Genomic DNA, 21,073 nt, shown 5'->3' with positions numbered 1-21,073 from the left:
CTTTTTTCTGTATTTGCTGTGACTTTTCTACTCCTCTGACAAAACTAGTTCAAACTGCTCAGAGGTTTGAAAGGATATTTTTGTGTCTGTGTGTTTTTTTTTTTTTTTGGCTGGTTGGGTGTTTTTTGTTTGTTTTTTTTGTTGTTGTTGTTGATGTTGTTGTTTGGAGTTTTTTGTTTGTTTGTTTTGTTCATTTTGTTTTCAATGAAAGTGTATACCAATGGGTTGGAAAATGATACAATAATGTGTGTGTGTGAGGACAGACAGACATCCAACCACCCAAAAAACAAAGAAAAAATAATATTACTTATGTTCTAAGATCCCACTTTTTTTCTTAAAAGTGTACTATACTGACAGCATAAAGATGTATTTAGAGATCTCATTTCTAGAAACTGCAGATAATTCTAGGTCACCAGTAAAATTCCTTACATTTCATTGGATCTCTTTTTTTCTAAAAGCCTTTGACAATATCTTGAGGCCCATTACAATAAATCTAATTTTATTATTGGATGACCAAAGGTCCAAATAAAGATATTCACACTGTTGCAGGCCTTGAGATGCCTGCCTGACTTACTCATTTTAAGCTTATTCATCGTAAGCTTATTCATTTTAAGCTTATTTCCCATGCAGTCCTCAATTAATTTTGATTTTGTTTTATAGACAATACCAAAAAAGCTCAAAATTTGTAATCAGACTTCTTTAGAAAATCATTCGGAACTGGACTCTCCCGAGATATGACCTAGATATAGGTCATAGCATATGGTAAAATGGGATGAGTTGCTAAAGCTGTGTCTGTTGAAGCCAAAAAAATAGGTAAAGAAGCACTGTCTATCTCTCTGTGCCTACTCTATACTTCCAAAATATCCATGAAGGAGACTGGGGAATATTCATACCATAAATGGGATGTTGTATAATCATCTTCCACCTGGATCATTAACACTGGGGACTTTCTTGAATCAGCAGGCAGCAGAGTCCCATAAAGGATGCATCAATTGCCAGATTCTTTGTGCTGTACAGGTGTTCTGCATCATATTTCAAACATAAGCCAAATTAACTTAATTAGTGAGTTAAGGCCCTGTGTGAATGGAAACATGCAGTGATGTAATACAGAAAAACATACAGAGAAGTGGTTAGGGTAATCTGTAGACTATATCTGGACCCCATTCCATATCCCCGTTGTACTTATGATACTTTTGGGTCACTTTCAGCTGCCAGAAGTCTCCTAAATACGTTGATTAAACCTAGGAATAGCCAGTGGATCCTTAGAGGAGGGATGGCATTGACTGTGTCAACGTAATTACTTTGGTTTGGATACCGATTATCTTCACTGCCAGTCCTTAGAGTCATCCCTATGAATCTCTGGCCCAATTAATTATTTAAACAAATTGCAATAGGTGTAAGGGAGAGGGAAGCAAAGGCTGATTCCATAGATTTGCAACTGACTCAGAACAGAAACCTAAATCTGTTTCCTCATCTTGATTTACCTATACCATAATGAGTTGTTTGGGTTGAGGTTGTTTATTTTTTGGGGGGGGGTTGGGTTTTTTTCAGTGCTTCATTTGTTGTTGTCGTTGATTGTTTTTTAGGAATAAAGAGGATACGAAAAACAGAACATTTCAGGAGACACTTGGCTTTGACAAACAAAAAAATGTCAAAGGGAAAGAATTTTATACCCTCTCCAGACTAATGCAGTCATGCAGTTGTGCAGACCAATGCAGGCATAAAATGCAAAACTACAACAAGGAACACTGGAGTTTTTTTGTGCTAGTAACTAACTTGAATATGTGCAGTCTTTAGTCTTTTTATAGGAGGCTTTGCACAGCCTCACATACTCTGTTCTTTAAAGATACGGTTCCCAAGTTACTGACATGGTAGCAGCTCACTGCACTTTTTTATTCAAGACTGAATAGAAAAAAAGATATAGAAAGCCTGTCATCCTTAACTTAGGTTTAAACCAAATTGCAAAACTCTACCTATTTGCTTTGGTTATTCAGCTTTTTTTTTTTTTTTTTTACTTTACCACACTATCTGTAAAATGAAAGACTAACTCTTTTCAAAAAGCAGGAAAAATAAAATAATAGAAATAAAATAATAGAACGAAACAAGCAAAAACTTTCAGGGCATTCCTAATAATACATATAAAAGTATGGTAACAGGTCCATTAATATTAAGCGGTTAAATTTTTGGTAATGCAAAACTTTACCCACATTTAGCTGTTGAGTCTTCCAAGCATCAGAATCCATTTCTAACTCTTGCCACAGAGCCAAGACCAACATAAACAAAATTACTTCCAAACCAAAGTAATATACTGAACATAAGAGCAAAAGGCTGTTTTTCACACACAGTTCTCAAAGAAGCATGGTAGTCTTCTCTAAAGAAATGTTAACGTAGTTCAGGCAGTGATTTTTCCTATTGGAAAATACATTACAAACTATATGCTCTAGAAAACTAATAACATTATGTTCACAATTTCATTACTAAATTAGAAAACAGATCATTTACTAAATATTAAAACACAGTTATTAATTAAGCCATTGTAAAATATTTACTTCAGGATACATTGTATGTTGTCATCCCTAGCTCAAGGGTCTGTCAGTTCTTTCTTCGAGGAAAAATATGTTTACAAGAACTGATTTAACAGTAAAGTTAAAAACAAAACAAAACAAAACAAAACAAACAAAAAAAAAAACATTACTCTATGCTTAGGGTACCTCTTAGAGTTATGGAGAATGGTTTTTACTGTCGTTAAATTTATGCAAATATTACACTTTCTTGGGAAATGAAAAACAAATATTTATAATTCACATCATGTTATTCATAGAGCTGATGTGTGAAAACTTTTTAAAATATTTATAACATCACATACTGTATTTCTATTTAATCTTACAGGCATCCCCAGAATATTCTGAAATATCATCTCATTGTTCAGTGTCATACTAAGATAAAAGTGGATTTTAAGGAAGATGCTGAATATGCATTATGCACCAGCATGTGTTTGTTTTATTATAGATAGTATGAACTATAATAGTTCTTTCCTGAAAATCTAAAATGTATTGTCTTGCTTAACTATAAATCCTCAATCTAAAATGCAAGGAAGTTTCATATACTGAATGTCCCTCTGGGACAGATATATCAGAAAACACATACGTTTGACTAACTGTGATTTAAGAGCCTTAATTAAGCAAAACAATTAAAATGAAGGAGGTTATTCACAGCAGTCAAGTTGCTGTCTCTAGAAGGAACAACATTTTACTAATCAAGAAGTTCCACAAATGGTGGTTTAGAGAATTTGCCAATAAATTCTTCTGCACTTGAATACAGAGGGAGTATGTAATAGAGGTAGAAGAGATCTTGGGTTCATTTATACAGGAATGTTTTACAACCAGCCCAATAACTCCACCTAAATTACCAGTTACAGTCTTTTGTGTTGAAGTGGAAATGGAGATACCTAGACAAAAAATTCAATTTATCTATAGCTATTTTCTACTGATAATCTAAAATCTACACAATGTCTTCTCAGCAACCTGTTGCCCAGATTCTGCTGAAGGATCCTAGTTGATTAGGTTTCAGGTAATCAGCAATAAAAATAGACAGTATAATTGTAAGTTTCATACTTAAATTTAGCTAGAAAAATTAAACAAACAAACAAACTGTATGTGGATGCAGTTGAAAAAACTGACCTCTATTAACAGTAGGACCAGCAAATGAAATTGGTTGGAATTAGAAGCTTGAGCAGTTAAATCTGAAAGAATCATGAAGTTTCTTCAAGTTTAAGATGTAAACTCAGAGTAAACAAATATTGGGTGTTTGCCATCAAAAAAAGCAGGAAGATACTGAATATAAGAGAAAAAGAAAGCTGAGTAATGGAAATAAATGTATAGAATGGAAATAATAAAAATTCAAGTGAACCAAAAATAAAATTACTTAGTGCAGTTTAGTCAAGAAATTCAGTTGTTGCCAACTGAGAATAAAAGATTCAGTCAGAAGTTCTCTGCCTTCTTTACTTTGAACAGTTTTAGAACAAAGTATTAAGTCTTAATGATTAAAAAAAAAAAAAAAAAGTAACCTTGGTTTATCAATTGTTATATATGCTAACATAAATTGCAGATGATTTGGAGGGTTTTTTTGATAGATGATACTTACAGTACTTCCTGTATTTGGACTAGAGCAGCGTATGTCTTTCAATTCTATATGGAAAAAAATATTGAAGATGGGATTAGAGACGAATTAAAAAACAAGGGAGGAACAAGAACTTGAACAGCAGATGACAATGGATTATGAAAGATCAGCTATCAGTTGAGTGATGTTTCACAGGAACAATTTTTATGACAGATTTTTCTTTCTAAAACACAAAGGATTGGATTTGACTCAGAGAATTTGTGATGAAATAAAGTTGGGAAGCATTGTTCATTAAATATATATATATATAAGTAATATATATATATATACACAGAGAGGAACAATTAACTATTGTGATGATAGGAATTTTAAGTTGCAACGCAATTGATAAACATGTAGTATCATATGTTTCAGGTCTAATAAGATAAACTTCCATGACACAGGTTTAGGAGCTTATTTATAGAAAAACAGATGAAAGGACTTTGATCTGTTCATTGATGACAGAACAGTTTCCAGCTGCTATCCTGATGTAGCTTTGAAAAAGACAAATGAACTCAATACAGTAGAACAGAGACTTCCAGCAGAGGCAGGAAGAAATTAATGCCACTGTGCAATTTAGGCCAGGTTAGCCTTCTTGTAGAAAGTGTGTATGACTGCTTACTCATGCTCACGAAAAAAGAACTCAGAATGGAACAAACAGAGGAAGGTCTAGGATGACGTTCAGAGAATTAAGTAACTACTACTTGAGAGGTGACTAAAGAATGTGACTTCTTTAATCCAGCTGAGGAAGGCTAAGAAGTTATTCTGTTACTCTCCACTACTGTCAAAAAAGAAGTTTTAAGCATAAGTGTAGCTGATAAGAAATAACTAAATGTAGTGGTAAGCAAAAAACTGTAATCTACTGCAATTTACACAGGGCTGAGATATCGTAGATAATGTGTACCTTCACAGATTAATGATGAAAACCCCCATAGAATCGAGCTGCCCTACACTGGACTTCAGGAAAACCATGTACTTGCATCTAGTTCAAAATACCATATACAAACTGTAGCCAAGAAGTCAAAGTTAAAACTCCCAATCTGGATTCTTATCAGGCTGTGTAGATACATTTTGAAGCTCCAAATCTGTGAGCGTCTCTTTATATAAAATAGATTGGAACACATGTTGTAAAGAAAGAAAAATGTGACTAGTCGCATTCAGATTCTCCTTGCTGACCAGCTGTGTGACATTTTTTATCATGCGTCAAGCATTTTGTCAATGCTTTGCTTTGCTGTTTTAGCCACATTGCCCTAATAAAAGAAACCAAAGTGACATTTCTGGTGTCCAGTCCAGTTTGTGGTTCTGGAATTCAAGGTCCCTAACCACTAAGTACTGAAAACACCAGACTCTGTAGAAAGTCCAACAACACTTCAGTTGGTGAGCTACCACATCATACAGAACTGCAAACTGGTGAGGAAAAATGTAAACTGCAGTGAAATGAAAATTCCTAATGATAAAGTCATAGATGTTCAGGAATAGCTTGATGGGGGTGAGAGGAGGCAAAAAACTCACCACAGAGCTCAGTATGTTTATAAAATGGACTGTGAGATGAAGTGGCTAGAATAGCAGGGCACAATTTTTTTTTATTTTTATTTTTATTTTTTTTTCCCAGTCTTGCATTTTTTTTAAGAAATTAAAGGATTAATTACTTTCTACTTTCTGGTAAATGTAATTTGTTATGTAGTCTTTTCTCCCACCTCCATTTTACATGCTGTTACATTACACCTTGTCATCTTCCAGTGGACTCTGGCTTAAGTATTGCTTCATCACTTTATGCATTAATAGGACATTCAGTTACACCTGTGTCCACTCTGAAGTTCTCATCCGCACATCCTATTTAGAGCACATGAACAGTTCAAGTAGAAATGTAAAGCTTTAGGAACCAGATTTGCATGCATCTGCTGGATTCCATTTAAACATTGGAAATAAGTTCAGAGGACACATCCAATCCTTCTTTCAAATAGTGGTAATAGCAGTAGAGACCAGATTGTCGTCATCACTTAAAAGAATGAATCTTGCCTGCAATTGCTAACGTAAAGCTATATAAATATAAATCCTTTCAGTTTTAGGTCAGTCTGCTCATACAACAAACATAAGAGTTACTTTCAAAACACCTAATCGTGAACTACAGACACTACTAACCTTGCAGCTCTAGACCTTTTGAAGCCTGCACAATTAGTTGAGTCTTGCTTTAACACATATCTCAAGACAGTTGGATAAAGTGTCCTTTAGCTGAATGTTGCTCGTTATAAGCTAAAAGGATTATGTAATGCAATATGCAAATGTGTAGCCAACTGGGTCTTTAGGATGTGAATTCAGTGATAAGATTTTGTATATAATACCTTTTACTTTTCTTACTGGCCTGCTGCCTTTACTCCAGCATCCAGACTTGCACAACTCTGTAAGAAAACAGTATCCTGTCTCTGTGTGATAAATTTGGCTCATTTGTATGCACACTGGGTAAAGAACCCTGTTATTGGGACAAGAAGATCAAATTGTTAGCAACTTTGTTTAAAATAAGCAACTTTGTTATTGCAAATTCTTAATTCTAGCTGTAACTCACATCTTAGGAAACATTCAAACCTTTGGACACCATTTGTAGTTGTATAATATGATTTTATAGTCTTAATTTTTGGCAAAAAGACCCCTTGTGCCAAAGAGAGTGACGAAAACTCAATTAAAGAATTATATAGTCTGTTTCCTACAACTGGATGGACCTGCAGTTTCAGCATCAGCTCCCTTCCTGTTGCTGATATCATGCTTCTTTTTGACATTCTGTGATACTGCTGATAGATCTGAAAATACATACCTGCCAGCATGTATGAAATGAATAATTTGTTCTTGAAAGGCAAAACCATCACATGTAAATTAACCGAGTAGCAGGCAATATTACTTACTCTTGAAATAATATTTGAATTGCTAATGAAGTCTTCTTATGAAGTCTTGTTTTGGTTCTACTTTCAGATAAAGTGAGAGAATCCACTATGTGTCCCAAATCCTACATATGTCCCACATGTGCCTGAAGCATGACACCTGAGCTTATGGAGAGATTTGCTGTAAAGCGATACCACTACTTTGGGGACCTTAAAAAGAACACAATATTTATGCATAGTACTGGTAAGAAATTACTCTGAGTATGGCTGGAATGCCCTGAGAAAAAATGAAAAAAAGGAGATGTGAGAAAAGTTTCAGTGATGGCTCTTTATTCTCCAAAAGTAACAAAGAAGGACTGCAGTCTACTACCAGAGGCAAAATCAGTTTAGGAGGCTACTACCCCTCAGTTATTCTAGTATGGCAGGTCATAGGGTTTTGCTGAGAGGTCAACCACTTGGAAAAAAAAAATAAAATAAAATCATATTTATCTGAAGTTTGTTTGCTGATCCAGTTCATAACCATACAAACAGCTAAATTGCTAAAGATGAAAGCAATAGTTGCTGTGACTTGTGGGAAAGGCTGACAGATGTGTTGAGAAAGTCTGCAATATCATTGCCTGTAGCACATGGTATCTGCTTGAATTGTTTGTTGTGAAAATTTCATGTTCTGCTAAACACAAATAGTTTTCATAGTTGCATCAAAGGCAAAAAAATTCTCTGTAGTGAAGGGTTCCCTCCTGACATCATGTCCTGAAAGAGACAATAAGTCCTTCTCCAATAGAAGAAATATCCTGAGTTTAAGTAATGGCCAACAAGGAATGGGACATATAGCAATAATAAAAACAAAATGGAAGACTCCCCAAAAGAGAAGGGAACAGACATATCAGTCTCAGTTTTGATGGAAAGTTGTTTTCTCTAGAGATCCAAAAGAGTCTGCATGGTCTCTGTCACAACCCATGAAGCTACTGAAAACTGATGAGTGGAGAACACAACCTTAGGGAAGGACTTGCACAACAAAGAGGTGTAGGAAGGTGAAAAGCTTGGTTTTACATCCCATTATTGTAATAAAATGAAAGGTCTGAATCTTCTATTTTTAAAGAGTTAATTATTTCAATTTTTGCTTTGATAAAAGCAAATGTTAGAATTTCAAAGAGCTTTTGATATTTTGAGGTATAAAACAACAATACCGGTAGTTCTGCTCCAGAGATCTGGTCAATTTGTTCTTTCATTGTAGTGCTCAGGAAAACAAAGCGTGAAGCTTTGGAGAGAATCACTGTGATACTGAAAATCAACAGAGAGTGTGAATCATAGGCTTCCTCTGCAATATCAGTAACAATAACACAGAGTATAAGCTGATCAGCAACAGAAATCTCTAAGGAAGCATAAATAGAGAAAAAGGAGTGTAAATAAAAAAAAAAAAAATCAATGATGGAAGCATAGATCATTCGGATGTTAGTCATGGAGATGGCTGCTGAAAGGCATGGACAGCCTGCTCTCACCATCAGTATTATAGAAGATAGTGTTCCTGATTCTTTCTACCATTTGTTCATTAGAGGAGGTACACTTTCACAACAGTCTTTCTAATTTAGTGAAATGGCATTTAAAGGCAAACCTCAGTTTTAGTGTAGAATTTCAGGCATTAGTCACAAAGGGTTCTCTGCATAACATGCCTCTAGGAGGTCAAATGCATATTGTAGCTTCTATAATTAGTAAAACTCAGTCTACATTTGCTGTTCAAATTTGCAAACTCTTGACCATTTACAAGTAAAGAACATTTGCCTACTCTGTGCAAGGGTTCTCTCCAGTCTGAAAAAAAGTATTGCAAATGTGTTGAATTTAACTCAATCTTGAAATTTTCATTGAATCAAGGAGCTATCTGATGCCAACCACAATATCTAGCATTCTTTCGAGGTCTGATTAATTTATGATGTAGGCAAGCTGATGTGAGGGAAATTACATTTGGATCCAAGTATTAGTTTTATGTCTAGCAATAAATCGTGACTTGTTGATATCTGACAAAAGGCTTGCAAAATATTTATATTGTCAAACTTTACTGACTAAGCCACAGTTTGATACTTGTTTTGTGTCTCCTTAGCTTGAGTTTACCCCTCCCATATCCTGTGTTCTCATTTCCCTGCTAAGCCATTAGCTGGCCTGGTAAAAATATTTCTGCGTGAAACAAGACAAGGTAAACTGAACTGAGGAACTGATGGTGTTTGGAAATAGCACCACTGCACAGGCACACTGACACAACCAAGTGTGTGGATGTGTGGTTTATGGATGAGTGCAGGATGGCCGCTTTGACAGACTCTCCCAAGAGAAGTGTTCATAGCCATCCTTTGCCCTGAGCACAATTCAAGCCCATATGCATTTGGTTTGCTTGTTTGTTTTCTACGAAAAAAAAAAATTACAGCCAACTCAATTTCCTAAGGAAGTAAATAAAACTAAAGCTAACACTGCAGATACCTATCAGAGAGAGAAAATTATTCGTTCTTCATGGATAAAACAAATTAAAATAATCCAGGCTGGGGTAAATTATGACCTGACTTTTTTTTTTCGTTAGGTTGTTTGTGTTGTGTTTTTTTTTTTTTTTCTCTCTTATCTAATTCTTTTCTTGGTCTAATTTTACATTTATTTTCAATGCTTTTTATCTTTTTTTCTCTCCCCAGATGGTTTCCCCTTCTTTCTGCTCCCTTCTTTCCTCTCATTTCAATCCAACTTAGAACAAACACAAAAACATTTAAGACTGCAGCAGGTTCAGGAGAGTCTGAAGTCAGAAATAAATAATTCTTGTTCTGTTTATGTTCTCTGTTGTCTTTATGATTAGTTATTTGAAATGAGCATTTTTTTTTTTTTTTTACAACAGCACAACTTGCTAAAAGAAAACATTTCTATAATCATGTTTCTCACTATGAAAGAGTGATAATTCAAAAATCATTAAATTTGAACTGACCCCCTATCTGTAAATAACATGAACATGTTTGATCCATTGTTCTGTCTTCATAGGAAGAAAAAGAAAACTATTTATTACATCGAAATGCTTAATAAATGCTATCTAAAACTATACACATGCATATTCAGGATTCTGTTTTGTAGCTTGGTCCTATTCAACTTCTCATGTCACTATATGATATAGATATGTTTAGAATTCACCTTAGAAAATTAGCTTATATTTACCTAAGTGACTTTGCTATAGTTTATAGTATGAGATTCTTCATGAAAGATGAAGCAGAATCTGTGCTTTACAACTGAAATGATTTTTCAGTCAGGATGCAATATCTGATACAATAAAACACAGTTTTCAAAATTGTCTGTAAAACCGGAAAGTGAATCTGAACCTGTTATATAAACTGAGGGTGGGGGAGGGGGAAGTTTTAGTAGTTAAATTGCATTTAACTAAAACAAATAAAAAAGTAACAATCACAAACCGAAGTCAGATGCACACATCTTATATAGGTACTACACTGGAAATTTCATTACACTTTGTATGGGAATATAGTGGAAGAATGGCGAGGAGGTTGGTTAAATGTAAATACACTCAAGTGACTTGCACCTGTCTGTAGAAAAAGCACATACATCACACTAATTGTTTTACTGACCTTGTGTGCTTGATGAGTAGAACCTCTGTGTTAGATAACATAGGCCTGTGAGAAACTCTGGGCACCTCATCGCTATGTCTGAGATTCCTGCTTTGTTGTGAGAAGGAGCAGGAGGCTGCGCCGGCCTGAAGCCTTGACATACAGGTGAGCTCAGCAGGCCCAGGGATCTTCCAGCAGGGCTGAACTGACCAGCGCCTGCATCCCTGCCTGTGTCACCTCTGCATGGGAGCTTAGGTGCTACTTCAGAGATCCCCTGGTAGAGAGGTAAATAAAATAAAACCTGCTCTTTGCAAATGCATTCGTGGCCTCTGGCTCTTCTTGCAACGTGCTTGCACCTGTGCACACACACCTATTCAGTCATTTAGTGTTCATGCATTGTCATATAGAACTCATTAGCTACTTAGATACTGATTAGGAAGTAGGTTTTCAAAGAAGTTTAGTGATGAACATGCAGCCAATTTGGATCCACAAGCCACTGTTTACTAAGCTCTTTCAAAAAACCGAGTCACTTAATGAGTATTTAAGCATGATGGAATGTCTTCTGAAATATTGATCTGATTTCTGTATGTTGAAAAGTTAGTCTTTAGTGCCACAGGTGTCTTTTAGACTTCAAGATTTTCACTAGCCAGATATGTAGCCCTATAATTTTGTAAGCCTGAAAAGTGTGAACCTGAGATGTGGTTGCATAGGATGGCATGCTTTAGTCCTCTTAGATTGTGTAGACTTCAGAAGATGGTAGACAAATGGATTTACAATCAATGAGATAAATCTCAACAGCAGATAAAAAATTCCTTAGCTGCACTTGCATGATTTTGAAAGCTCTTTAGAAATCTCTCCTTTATGAAAGTCAGGTTGTGTGTTTTTTCTCATGTAGAGTTTTGTATCAAGTCCTTCTTCCTTCATATAGACGAGGAAGTATTTGTGCAATTTGACTCAGCTTTGTCAGATAGAGTTGAAGAATGAGAAATAGAATGGATAGGGGCAGCAATAACAGAGTTTCTGTGGGAGGAGCTTGAAATAAAACCTCCTTTCACTTCATGGTTTGGCTATGAGAACAGTGAAAACTGTAGATTAAGGCAAATTTTTATGACAAAGTTATGAAAACAGTTTAAATGATTCAAATCCCCAAAACAGACATTAACTTTCATTAATAATAGGCTGTTAAGTTTAGGAAGGAGATGATTTAGCAGAATTAAGGAAGGCGGGGACAGAAAAAGTAAAAAAAGTTGGAACTGAAAAACTGACCCCCATAAATGCAGTTTTTTATTGGACAATACATGCATATTTAATGACACATTCAGGTAAAAGATTTTAGGAAATTCTTACATAATACAAGCTGTGAAACTTATTGACAAAAGTTATAAGTGTGACGGAAAATGCAATAGAGGCAGAAATTTGTTAAGAAGCATACAAAAAGTTGAACTTCATAAGTAAAGAGATTTTTAATAGTTTTTTGAGGGTGGTGATGCAAATTTTCTTTCCTGATAATTCAAAAAGTTACTGATAAGAGAATGCTTTCCTCTAAATGACCATATGATACCTCAAATTTATCTTGGAAGTAGAATAAGGCAAAACCAACAGAAAAAAACCTGTCTGCTTTTCTGGCCCTGTAATGGGAATTACTGATATTACTACCTATAGCAAAATCAGTTCTGTCTTTACTTTGAGATTTGAAACTATTACCCTTGTTCCACATTCAAAACCTATTAGTCATACTTCACAAAATATTCTCTGGATCAAATTAAAATGAAAACTAGAAAAAAATTAATATTTTTTTTTTGACTGCACAGACAATTTCTCACTGCTCAAAGATCAAACATAGAACAGAGGAGATTGTCTGATCAGAAGGTATCATTTGCTACAAAAATCCTGTTGAAACTTTTTATTTCTTACAGCAGTCAATTTAAACTTTTCTCCCTTGCGGTGACTTTCCTCATAACAGCATGATACAAGAGCATAACAGCCCAATTCTCTCTCTGTTTCCCATGAAACAAGGTCAATATATCTGTATCACCCAACACACACCTTTTCCTTTTTTCCCTTTTTTCCTTCATTTTTCTTCTTCTTATTGCAAGAGATGCAAGAAGCTAACATTCTGGTAGTCATATATCAAACTGATGTTTCAATTTCTGCAGCATATTTGCTCAGTATTTATGATCTTTTCAGAGTTTAATCCAAAGTGTTACATTCTCAGGGAAGGGTGCTTTGAACCATGAAAAAAAGGTCTAAATCAGGGGTGTCAAACTCATTTTCACCAGAGGCCACATCAGCCTCATGGTTGCCTTCTGTAGGAGTAGTTACATTTATACAGTCCCAAAATTTCATTCGACCCTTTGAAGGCAAACGCAAGGGTGATAAGGGCCCTGGTGAAAATGAGTTTGACAACCCTGGTCTAAATACTTGGAATGCCCAGATTATTTGACTGCCTTCTTGAAACGGGCAGTCATCCCCAGTTGAAAAGTAAATGTGATCCATAGCCATTACTGAGAAAAAAATAATCTTTACTCCTTTGCCATAATTTTTCCAATGTTACTGATAAAAAAAAAAAAAAGATGAGTCACCGGATATAACTAGGTACCAGTACGCACTACCTATAAAATTTAGTCTCACATTAGTTCTGTGGCAAATGAAAGCATAGTGAAATCCAAATTAGACCATATGGCAGAATTCTAAAAAAATCAAAAGAAAACAAAACAAAGTCTAAAACCTCAAAAAAACAATCCGCCACAGTAATGATAACTTCTGAAAAAAAAAAAAAAAAAATACAGTAAAAGAGGGCATGAAAAAGAGACAAATATCCGGTTCTTACTGGCTTTGATTCCAGTCCCTTTGTCCCTTTGAAATTCCCAGACACAATAATCAAATAATGAACAGTCCTTTTGAAATCTGAACGATCTTTTAGCACAGTCAGGTTACACTTGTGTGAAAGATACCAGAGATGAAAACCCCACAAAAACTCAATGCCATTCTGTGTTGAAAGGGTAAATAGCACAAATAAAATGATTTATCATTATTTTGTTAATTAGAATATGTTGTTATCTGTCTATAAAGAAGGATTTATTAAATAAAGGACAAGAAAAACATATTAAATATCTTTTGTTGAAAAAGCTATTTAATAATACAAAAACTCAAAAAATAAACAATACTAAGAAGCTTCAATTCTTTACACTTGGTCCTTTAATTAACAGAACATTCAATTAAATAAAAATGAATAGAGATTACACAACCCCCAAATTTCTGTAAAATATTTTAAAAAAGGAAAATTACATATCGAAGTGCTTCAGCTTTCTTTTTTTCAGTATTAGATGTATCTGTAAAAGTACACAAATTTTAATGATGTCATTAGCCGAGTACACTAATGTATTCCATTCCTGTCATTCCATTGCAAGATAATGTTGAGGACAAATATTGAGAAACAAGTGTACAAGCAAGTGATGATATTGTGTATCTCAACAGTGCAGCTTAGCAACCCCCAAAAAATAAAAATGTTAAAAAGAAATCAGGAAAACAAGAATCCATTTGTCATGCATGAAGGGATATTTCAATTACTTTAGTGTGGATTTTGTTTGCCAGTTCTATAAAACTATATGTGTTTCCCAAGAACATTCATTTTCCTAGTGAAGAGCCTTACTTCCCAAATGGTATGCTCCAGAATGAGAGTGTTTATGAAATTGTCAGAGCAGAGACTACAAAGTCACCAATACCAAAGTGTTTGCAGGAGACAGTTCAATTTTGAAAAAGTTGTGACAGAAAGGAAGCAGGTTTACAATAGTCCACTGCAATGCTAGCTCGCACACCTGCCTTTTATGAAGGCTGTTGATGGACTTCCAGGCTCCCAACTTTTTGACAGTCTGCTTGGCAGGGTGTTGAGGAGCTGTGTGTCCTGGCTTCCAGGTCGCTCTGCCTAGCCAAGGCTTTGGGGCTCTTGGCTTGCTTTCAGCTTGACTGGTGGAGAGTTGAGAAGCCCCTGAAACTTGCATTTCAAGCTTCAAGAGCCCAGCTGTTCAGCAGACAAAGCTTTTATGAACTATGACCTAGGTCTACCTTTCTAGGTACAGATGCAGGTACTTCGTAACTTCTATGATCCACAGTATCCCACCCAGAGAATTTTTAATACAGCTGAAACATTTTGCCTTCTAATTCAAGTGGAGAAACTACAGAAAATTGATATCTGTGAAGCAGTTGCTTTTTTGTCCTTAGTTCTTCTCAAATGATGAAAAATATACTTTTCAAACTTCTATTTTCCAAACAACAGTTACTTTCCAGATACATCTGCAAAAAACATATTAGAATAGGGGTTTAGAGAATAACATGATTTGCTGAGTTTACAAGACTGCCATGGCTATTTATCATTGGACACTCAATTTCACTTGTAGCGATTATACTGGTGTAAAAAAGCTCTGAAACAGTGGTTAGGCTCATCTGAAATAGCTCTACTGTTGCCTACAATGTCTGCAGTTTGTTTTTAAGGGAACACTAAATAAAAATTTTTCTTTAAGAAAGTATTTGGAAAGAGAAAGTCTGATACAGAACCTGCATGCACTGTAGTCAATTGGAGATTTTAAGAAGAGTACCAGCATGCTCATAATGTGAATGTCATGTTGTACAAGAAGAGAAGTTCTGTGTGTTTCACTGTTGTAAAGTGCTAAACAAAAAGAACTAAAATGCCATGTGCTCATACATTCAGACACTCTTGGAAACTGAGAAAGCTGAAGAGTAAGAGACAGTGCAAAAAAGAGTAAGCAGAAGGGGAGTGAAGAGGAGTGAATAGGAAGCATGATGAAGTGAATCAAACATAAAATGCACAGGATAAAAAATATCACAAAATAGAATATTTGCACAATAAGTATTTGAAACAGGTTCTATCTTAATCTGACACAAAGCAATAGAAACTATACTGCTACATAACCTCTAGCGGTTGTTACTGGATTTTCTTTTTAACGTCATCACTTTGGAAGATGTCAGATCAACAGTTTGACATAAGGAAGTGTAACAAGGAATCAACAGAACGCATAATCAGGAAGTAAAGAAATGAAGTATTTCAGGTAGCTGGTACTACTGCATAGAAATCCATGTGTTTTGGCTGATGGTTTGTGTAATGTAAAAACAGATTTGTGAGTGAATGAGATCAGTCAGGAGTGGAAAAATGCCATGGAATTAAAAATTGAAGGCAGGAAAAAAGTAAGCAAATTAGTTGAGAAATCACTAAGTCCTAAAATAATTAGTCAAGTAGGACCAGAATAATTAATATCCCAGCAAAATGGTAAAAAACTGTATTTTTAAATTTAGACTGTTAAGGAGTTTCATAATTTTGATTAATTCCATGGTCTCTCTGAGTGGTAACTGTATATCGGACACTGTGAAACATATTTGTCTGGTATATTTAAATATTTTATTTCCAACTTTTCACCTGTATGATATGTGGTATTAAAAAAAAAAATCCAAGAATATTTGCCTGCTTTCTAGTTTTATTGATTTTTTTTTCTTCAGGTACAATTTATTGTTGTGGGAATATAACAGAAGATTGGCAAGGAGGATTGTAAACACGTTCAAGTGACTTGCAGCTGGGGTGTATCATGTATCATACTCATAATTGTTTAGTCTTGTGTGCTTGACAAGTAGAATCTCTGTGTTTAGATATCACAGGCCTGTGATAGAATTAGAGGAACCCTATTGAGCATACTTGAGATTCCTGCTCTGCTGTGAGAAAGATGAAAGCACAGTGGCAAACCACACGTGTGTGAGTCCCTGGTATACAGGAGAAAACAGCAGGTTTGGTAATTCACTAGCAAGGACTAAGCTCCAAGGTGCCTTCATTCCTGCTTTTGTGTCTCTGTCTGGGTGCTGCTTCGGAGATCCCCTGGTTCGTGAGGTAACAGAAATAAATTTACTCTTTGCATTTCATCCGTGGTTTTGTGGTTGTTCCCACATCCTGCCTCTGTTGGCTTGAACTTTTGTGTTCATAGGAAAAGTCAAAATATTCACCTGTTAAACGGACTATTTTATGAATGAATGAATGAATGAATGAAGCTGTGAACTCATCAAAACATATGAGTTTCCATCTCTAAATCTGGAAATTTCATTGTTTTGTCTGTTGAGAAAAACAGACAAGACAGAGGCTATACACTTCACAGTTTAGGTTGCATTATATTTTGGGGAGCCAGACTTCTCACAGGATTCCCTTTGTTGAACTTCATGAAGTTTCTGTCAGTCCATTTCTCTAGTCTTCTGAAATCCTTCTAGATGACAGCACAAGCCTTGCACGATCAGGAAACTTGCTGAGTTTATGCTGTACCCCATTATCTGGATCATCAATGAAGACCAAAAACAGGATCGCACCCTTTATTGAACCCTAAGGTACACCGTTGGTTACTGGCCTCCAGCTTGACTTGGTAACACTGATTGCCATCCATTCCCAGACATTCAGGAAGACATTCAGTCACTTTTCCCAGTTCAGAGCTACACTTCATTATGGATAGGTGCTGGGGTCATTTATTTGCCAACCAACAAAACAATATTTTCTTACAGCTGTGCCTTTGTTAAAAATGCCTCAGTGGATGTCTTAGACATCACAGAACATCATAACCTTAAAACTGATTGTTGTCATAATTATATAATTCAGTACAAATATTCCCACAAATATCTCTCCTGATCTTTTCCATCACCTGAATAATAACTTAGGACTTTGTCACAATTCTTAGGGACTTTAAAATGTCATTATTGTATTTAATGTTTTAAATAAAACAGCTTCTCTGATCAACAGCATATTCCTGTTCGGCAAATTGGTTGTGCAGTACAAATATTTGCCTTAATGAAAAAAGGAAAAAAAAAACAAGAAAAAAAAACTTGTGCTTAGTATTTTCATCAGGATCTTTTTCTTTGGTGGTGTTGTTTTGTTTTTTTGTTTTGTTTTTTTTTTTTAAATTTATTTTTAAACTTAATTTAATACGCACATTCTTTGGTGTCTTCGGATGAGTATCAACTATGTGGTGATGACACAAAAAACTTCTTTCCCTCAAATTTGTTTCAAAAGTTTTTTTCGGTTAAAGGACCCACACTCTGTGAAAGCTACATCTGTGTGTTTAAGCAAAAACGATTTACGCCTCAAAGCTATACAACAGAAGAAGAAGAAATAAAAAAGCCTCTGATCTTTTCCAAATGTAATCAGTGTAAAAAGTCAAAAGGAAAGAACAGACCTGTTTTCCCAAGTTACGTATGAGTACAGATTTTTCTCCTTGTACCTCATTCTTCACAGTATCATTTAGTTTTTAAGACAGAACTTACAATCTTCTAGCATTTTGTTCTTCAGTCTACTGTGTTCTTTTGATTTAAAAAAAAAAAAAATCTTGATCAGGATCTTCTTCTCAGTTTTATGTTTTCAATCACCTTTAAAATGTGATCTCAAACTAGGAATTACAATGCAATCTCAAATATATCCATCTCTTGCATTACAGTAGCACCATTTGCAAAACAGTGAGACCTCTTACCTGGACCACCTCTAGTGCGTGCTGCCTTCCCTGACATTAAGAGCAATGCTGAAATCTTCACAGCTCATGTTCTCATTCACTTTTTCTCCACTTCTTTATCTGTTTCCACCTCTCACTTCTATCAATGAATTGTGATTAAAAAGAATGCTTTGATCTGAGGAATCTTCAATGAAGTAGGGTGTTAACTAATGTGTAGCTGAGAAAGAATCCTGTGAGGGAGAGAGATCTCTGGCTTTCTTCTGTGTCAATCTCTTAAAACCAAGTGACCCTAAAACCTGCCATTTATTAGAATCAGAACATTATTGAATCTTAAGGAGCTACTTCCCCTTAAAAATATCAATGGTTAATAGCGCAGATTTTAAAAACTCACCACATTATCTGACAAAGCCTATAATTTAATTAATCTGTTAGTCTGTGCTTGCTTTGTTGAGCAAGGCAGCCTGCAACAGAATGAAAGACTGAAATAATTGATTAGGAAAAGCAATGCTTTTGCATTTTCTCATGTAATGTACAGAGTTTTTCTACTCCCACCCCATTTCCAATGCCCCTGTAAAAACAAAGAATAGATTTGTGACTCAGGGCTGTTTCATTTCTACTCTAGGTATGATGAGAAGGGGACCAAATTCTACAAAAAGGTTACAAAAATATCATGGGTGCCATGGTGACTATTTTCTTTTTAACTTCAACAAGGAAAGAAGCATGAACAACAAGGAAAGGATTTGGAAGGCAAAACAAATTATAAAGTACCCAAAATTCCCTTGAGATCATTCTATGTCAACCTCTCTGCAGCAAAAAGCAAAACGGCCACAGGTTACTATAAAGCAGGGGAAGACTTGACTAAGCCATGGAAAAAAGTAAAGACCATAAACCCCTGCCAGTTCAGAAGACTCACTTGCTCAGTCTTGTGTATGGGGAAACCTTCAACTGATCTCAGTTATCAACAGCCAGGGAAACAGGGGTTTCAAGACACTAAACTGCTTCCAACATAAATAGTCACTAATGAATAATACTGACACCAGCCAAGCAATCTGACCTATATATTGTCTTCAGGGGTTAATTTTTCTAAATCTGTCCATCTGTCCCTATCAATAAGTTTGTATTCCATTGCTAGGTTTACCAAAACATGTATCTGGTTCTCCAGGAAAATGCAGCTAATATGAAAGCTTTAGCTGACAAGCAAATTCACTAAAAGAGAAACTTGTTTTTTAACAAAACCAGGACAACGTTTTAGATTGGACTGTCTCTGTATTTAGAAAGTGAAATAAAACAATTATTTTCATCAGGAGTAGAGAAAATGTTGTCTGGTTTCCTGTGTCAGATCTACAGACCCTTGCACCTACCAGCTCTTCACCGTGTCATTATTATATCCTCTTTTCTCAAGGAACCTCTGGTGGGCCCCTACCCTCAATAGGTAAGTAGTTAGTAAAATTTTAAAAATCAAATTTTTAATGGATTATCAGCAGGTGCAGATACTTTAGCGATATGTGGCCTGCAGATCTTGCCTAAAATTGATGGGAAATGGCTGAGCTTTCTCCAACTTTTCCACAGGGAGGTCATAGATACATAGATTAGAAGGGGTCTCCAGAGGTCAGCCAGTCCAATTTCCTGTTCAAAGCAGGGGCTATAGCAGGTTGCTCAGGGTCTTGTCCAGTTAATATTAAAGTACCTTCAAGGATTAAGATTCCTTAACATCTCTAGGACTCTTTTCCTATCTTTGACCAGCTTCATGGAAAAAAGTTTTCATGTTTCATCTTGTGACCATTGCCTCTCATCTTTCCTCTGTAAACTTCTAAGAAGCATTTGTTTCTGTCTTTTCTTGTTATGCAGCTCTTGAAGTTGTAGATCACTAATAGGGCTTCTGCCCAAGATCCAGACTTTGTTTTCAAAGTCACTAAGTCATTGTCAAAACCTTGGTGAAAAATGTATAAATGCTGAAGTATTTGAAGGAATGGGATGTGTGCAGCATAACTCCATAAGGGATTTTTTAATAGGAAATCATCACTATAAACAGCATGAATACCAACTAAATATCCTAATCAATAGGGTGAAGTTAAGTTCTACTTTGCTGGCTTTCATTCTGACTTCATATTTCCCAGGATACTCAGCAGCCTACTGCACCAGAAGGGTGAATACTTTATTCTTAGGAAGACGTATTTTAGGATGTGGGTTCAAAAATTTTAAAGATGATCTACTTCTCACATTATTGTTTCCATTACTAGCTTATTATACAAAAGGTGTACAACACAACTACAAAAGTACATGTACACTTTCTACAAATGTTTAATGTCTTTTAATAAGAATGTTTCAATGAATGTGTATTTTCATTCAGATATTACGATGCGGCATTCAATATGCAAAGTTCAGATTCAATGGAAAATATAGTTTGTGGGAAAATCTGCAAATAAGTCTCAGAATTAGCCAGTTTTATAAGTCAATATGAGGCTATTCCAGCTGAACCACTGAATCATCACTGTAAGTGTGAATGTCACTGCAAGTGACTCATCCAGCCTTATAGACAGTGATGTATGGATTAATGAGATTTATGAGAAAAGATTCTATCAGCTCTTAAGATCACAAATTATCTCGAAAGCCATGTGTTAGGATAATGATATGCAATTTATATAAAGTGACCTTATGCCAGCACCACACGTATTCACAAGGAGACTTCAACATGGCCAAAATAAACACAGAAGCCTCTATAAACCAGCCACTTAAGCTCTGAAGGGGAATTTGGAATTATAAGATAAGTACCAAAGTTCCTCTTAGTTGGAACAAGAGGAGACCTGGAAGTCTCAGAGCAGCACTTTTAACACCACATTGGATACACACAAGCCACCTGATAGGAAAAACCCAGGGCAAGAGCAAAGGAAGACTGAAATTACATTGCTCTGCTGGAGCCCTGTGCCTTAACTTACTAGGTAAGAATGAGAGTCGAAATCCAAAACCTTCTTCTGGA

Source organism: Columba livia, chromosome 1 (genome assembly GCF_036013475.1).
Source record: "Columba livia isolate bColLiv1 breed racing homer chromosome 1, bColLiv1.pat.W.v2, whole genome shotgun sequence".
NCBI lineage: Eukaryota > Metazoa > Chordata > Aves > Columbiformes > Columbidae > Columba > Columba livia.
Note: the sequence above shows the minus strand (reverse complement) of the source record.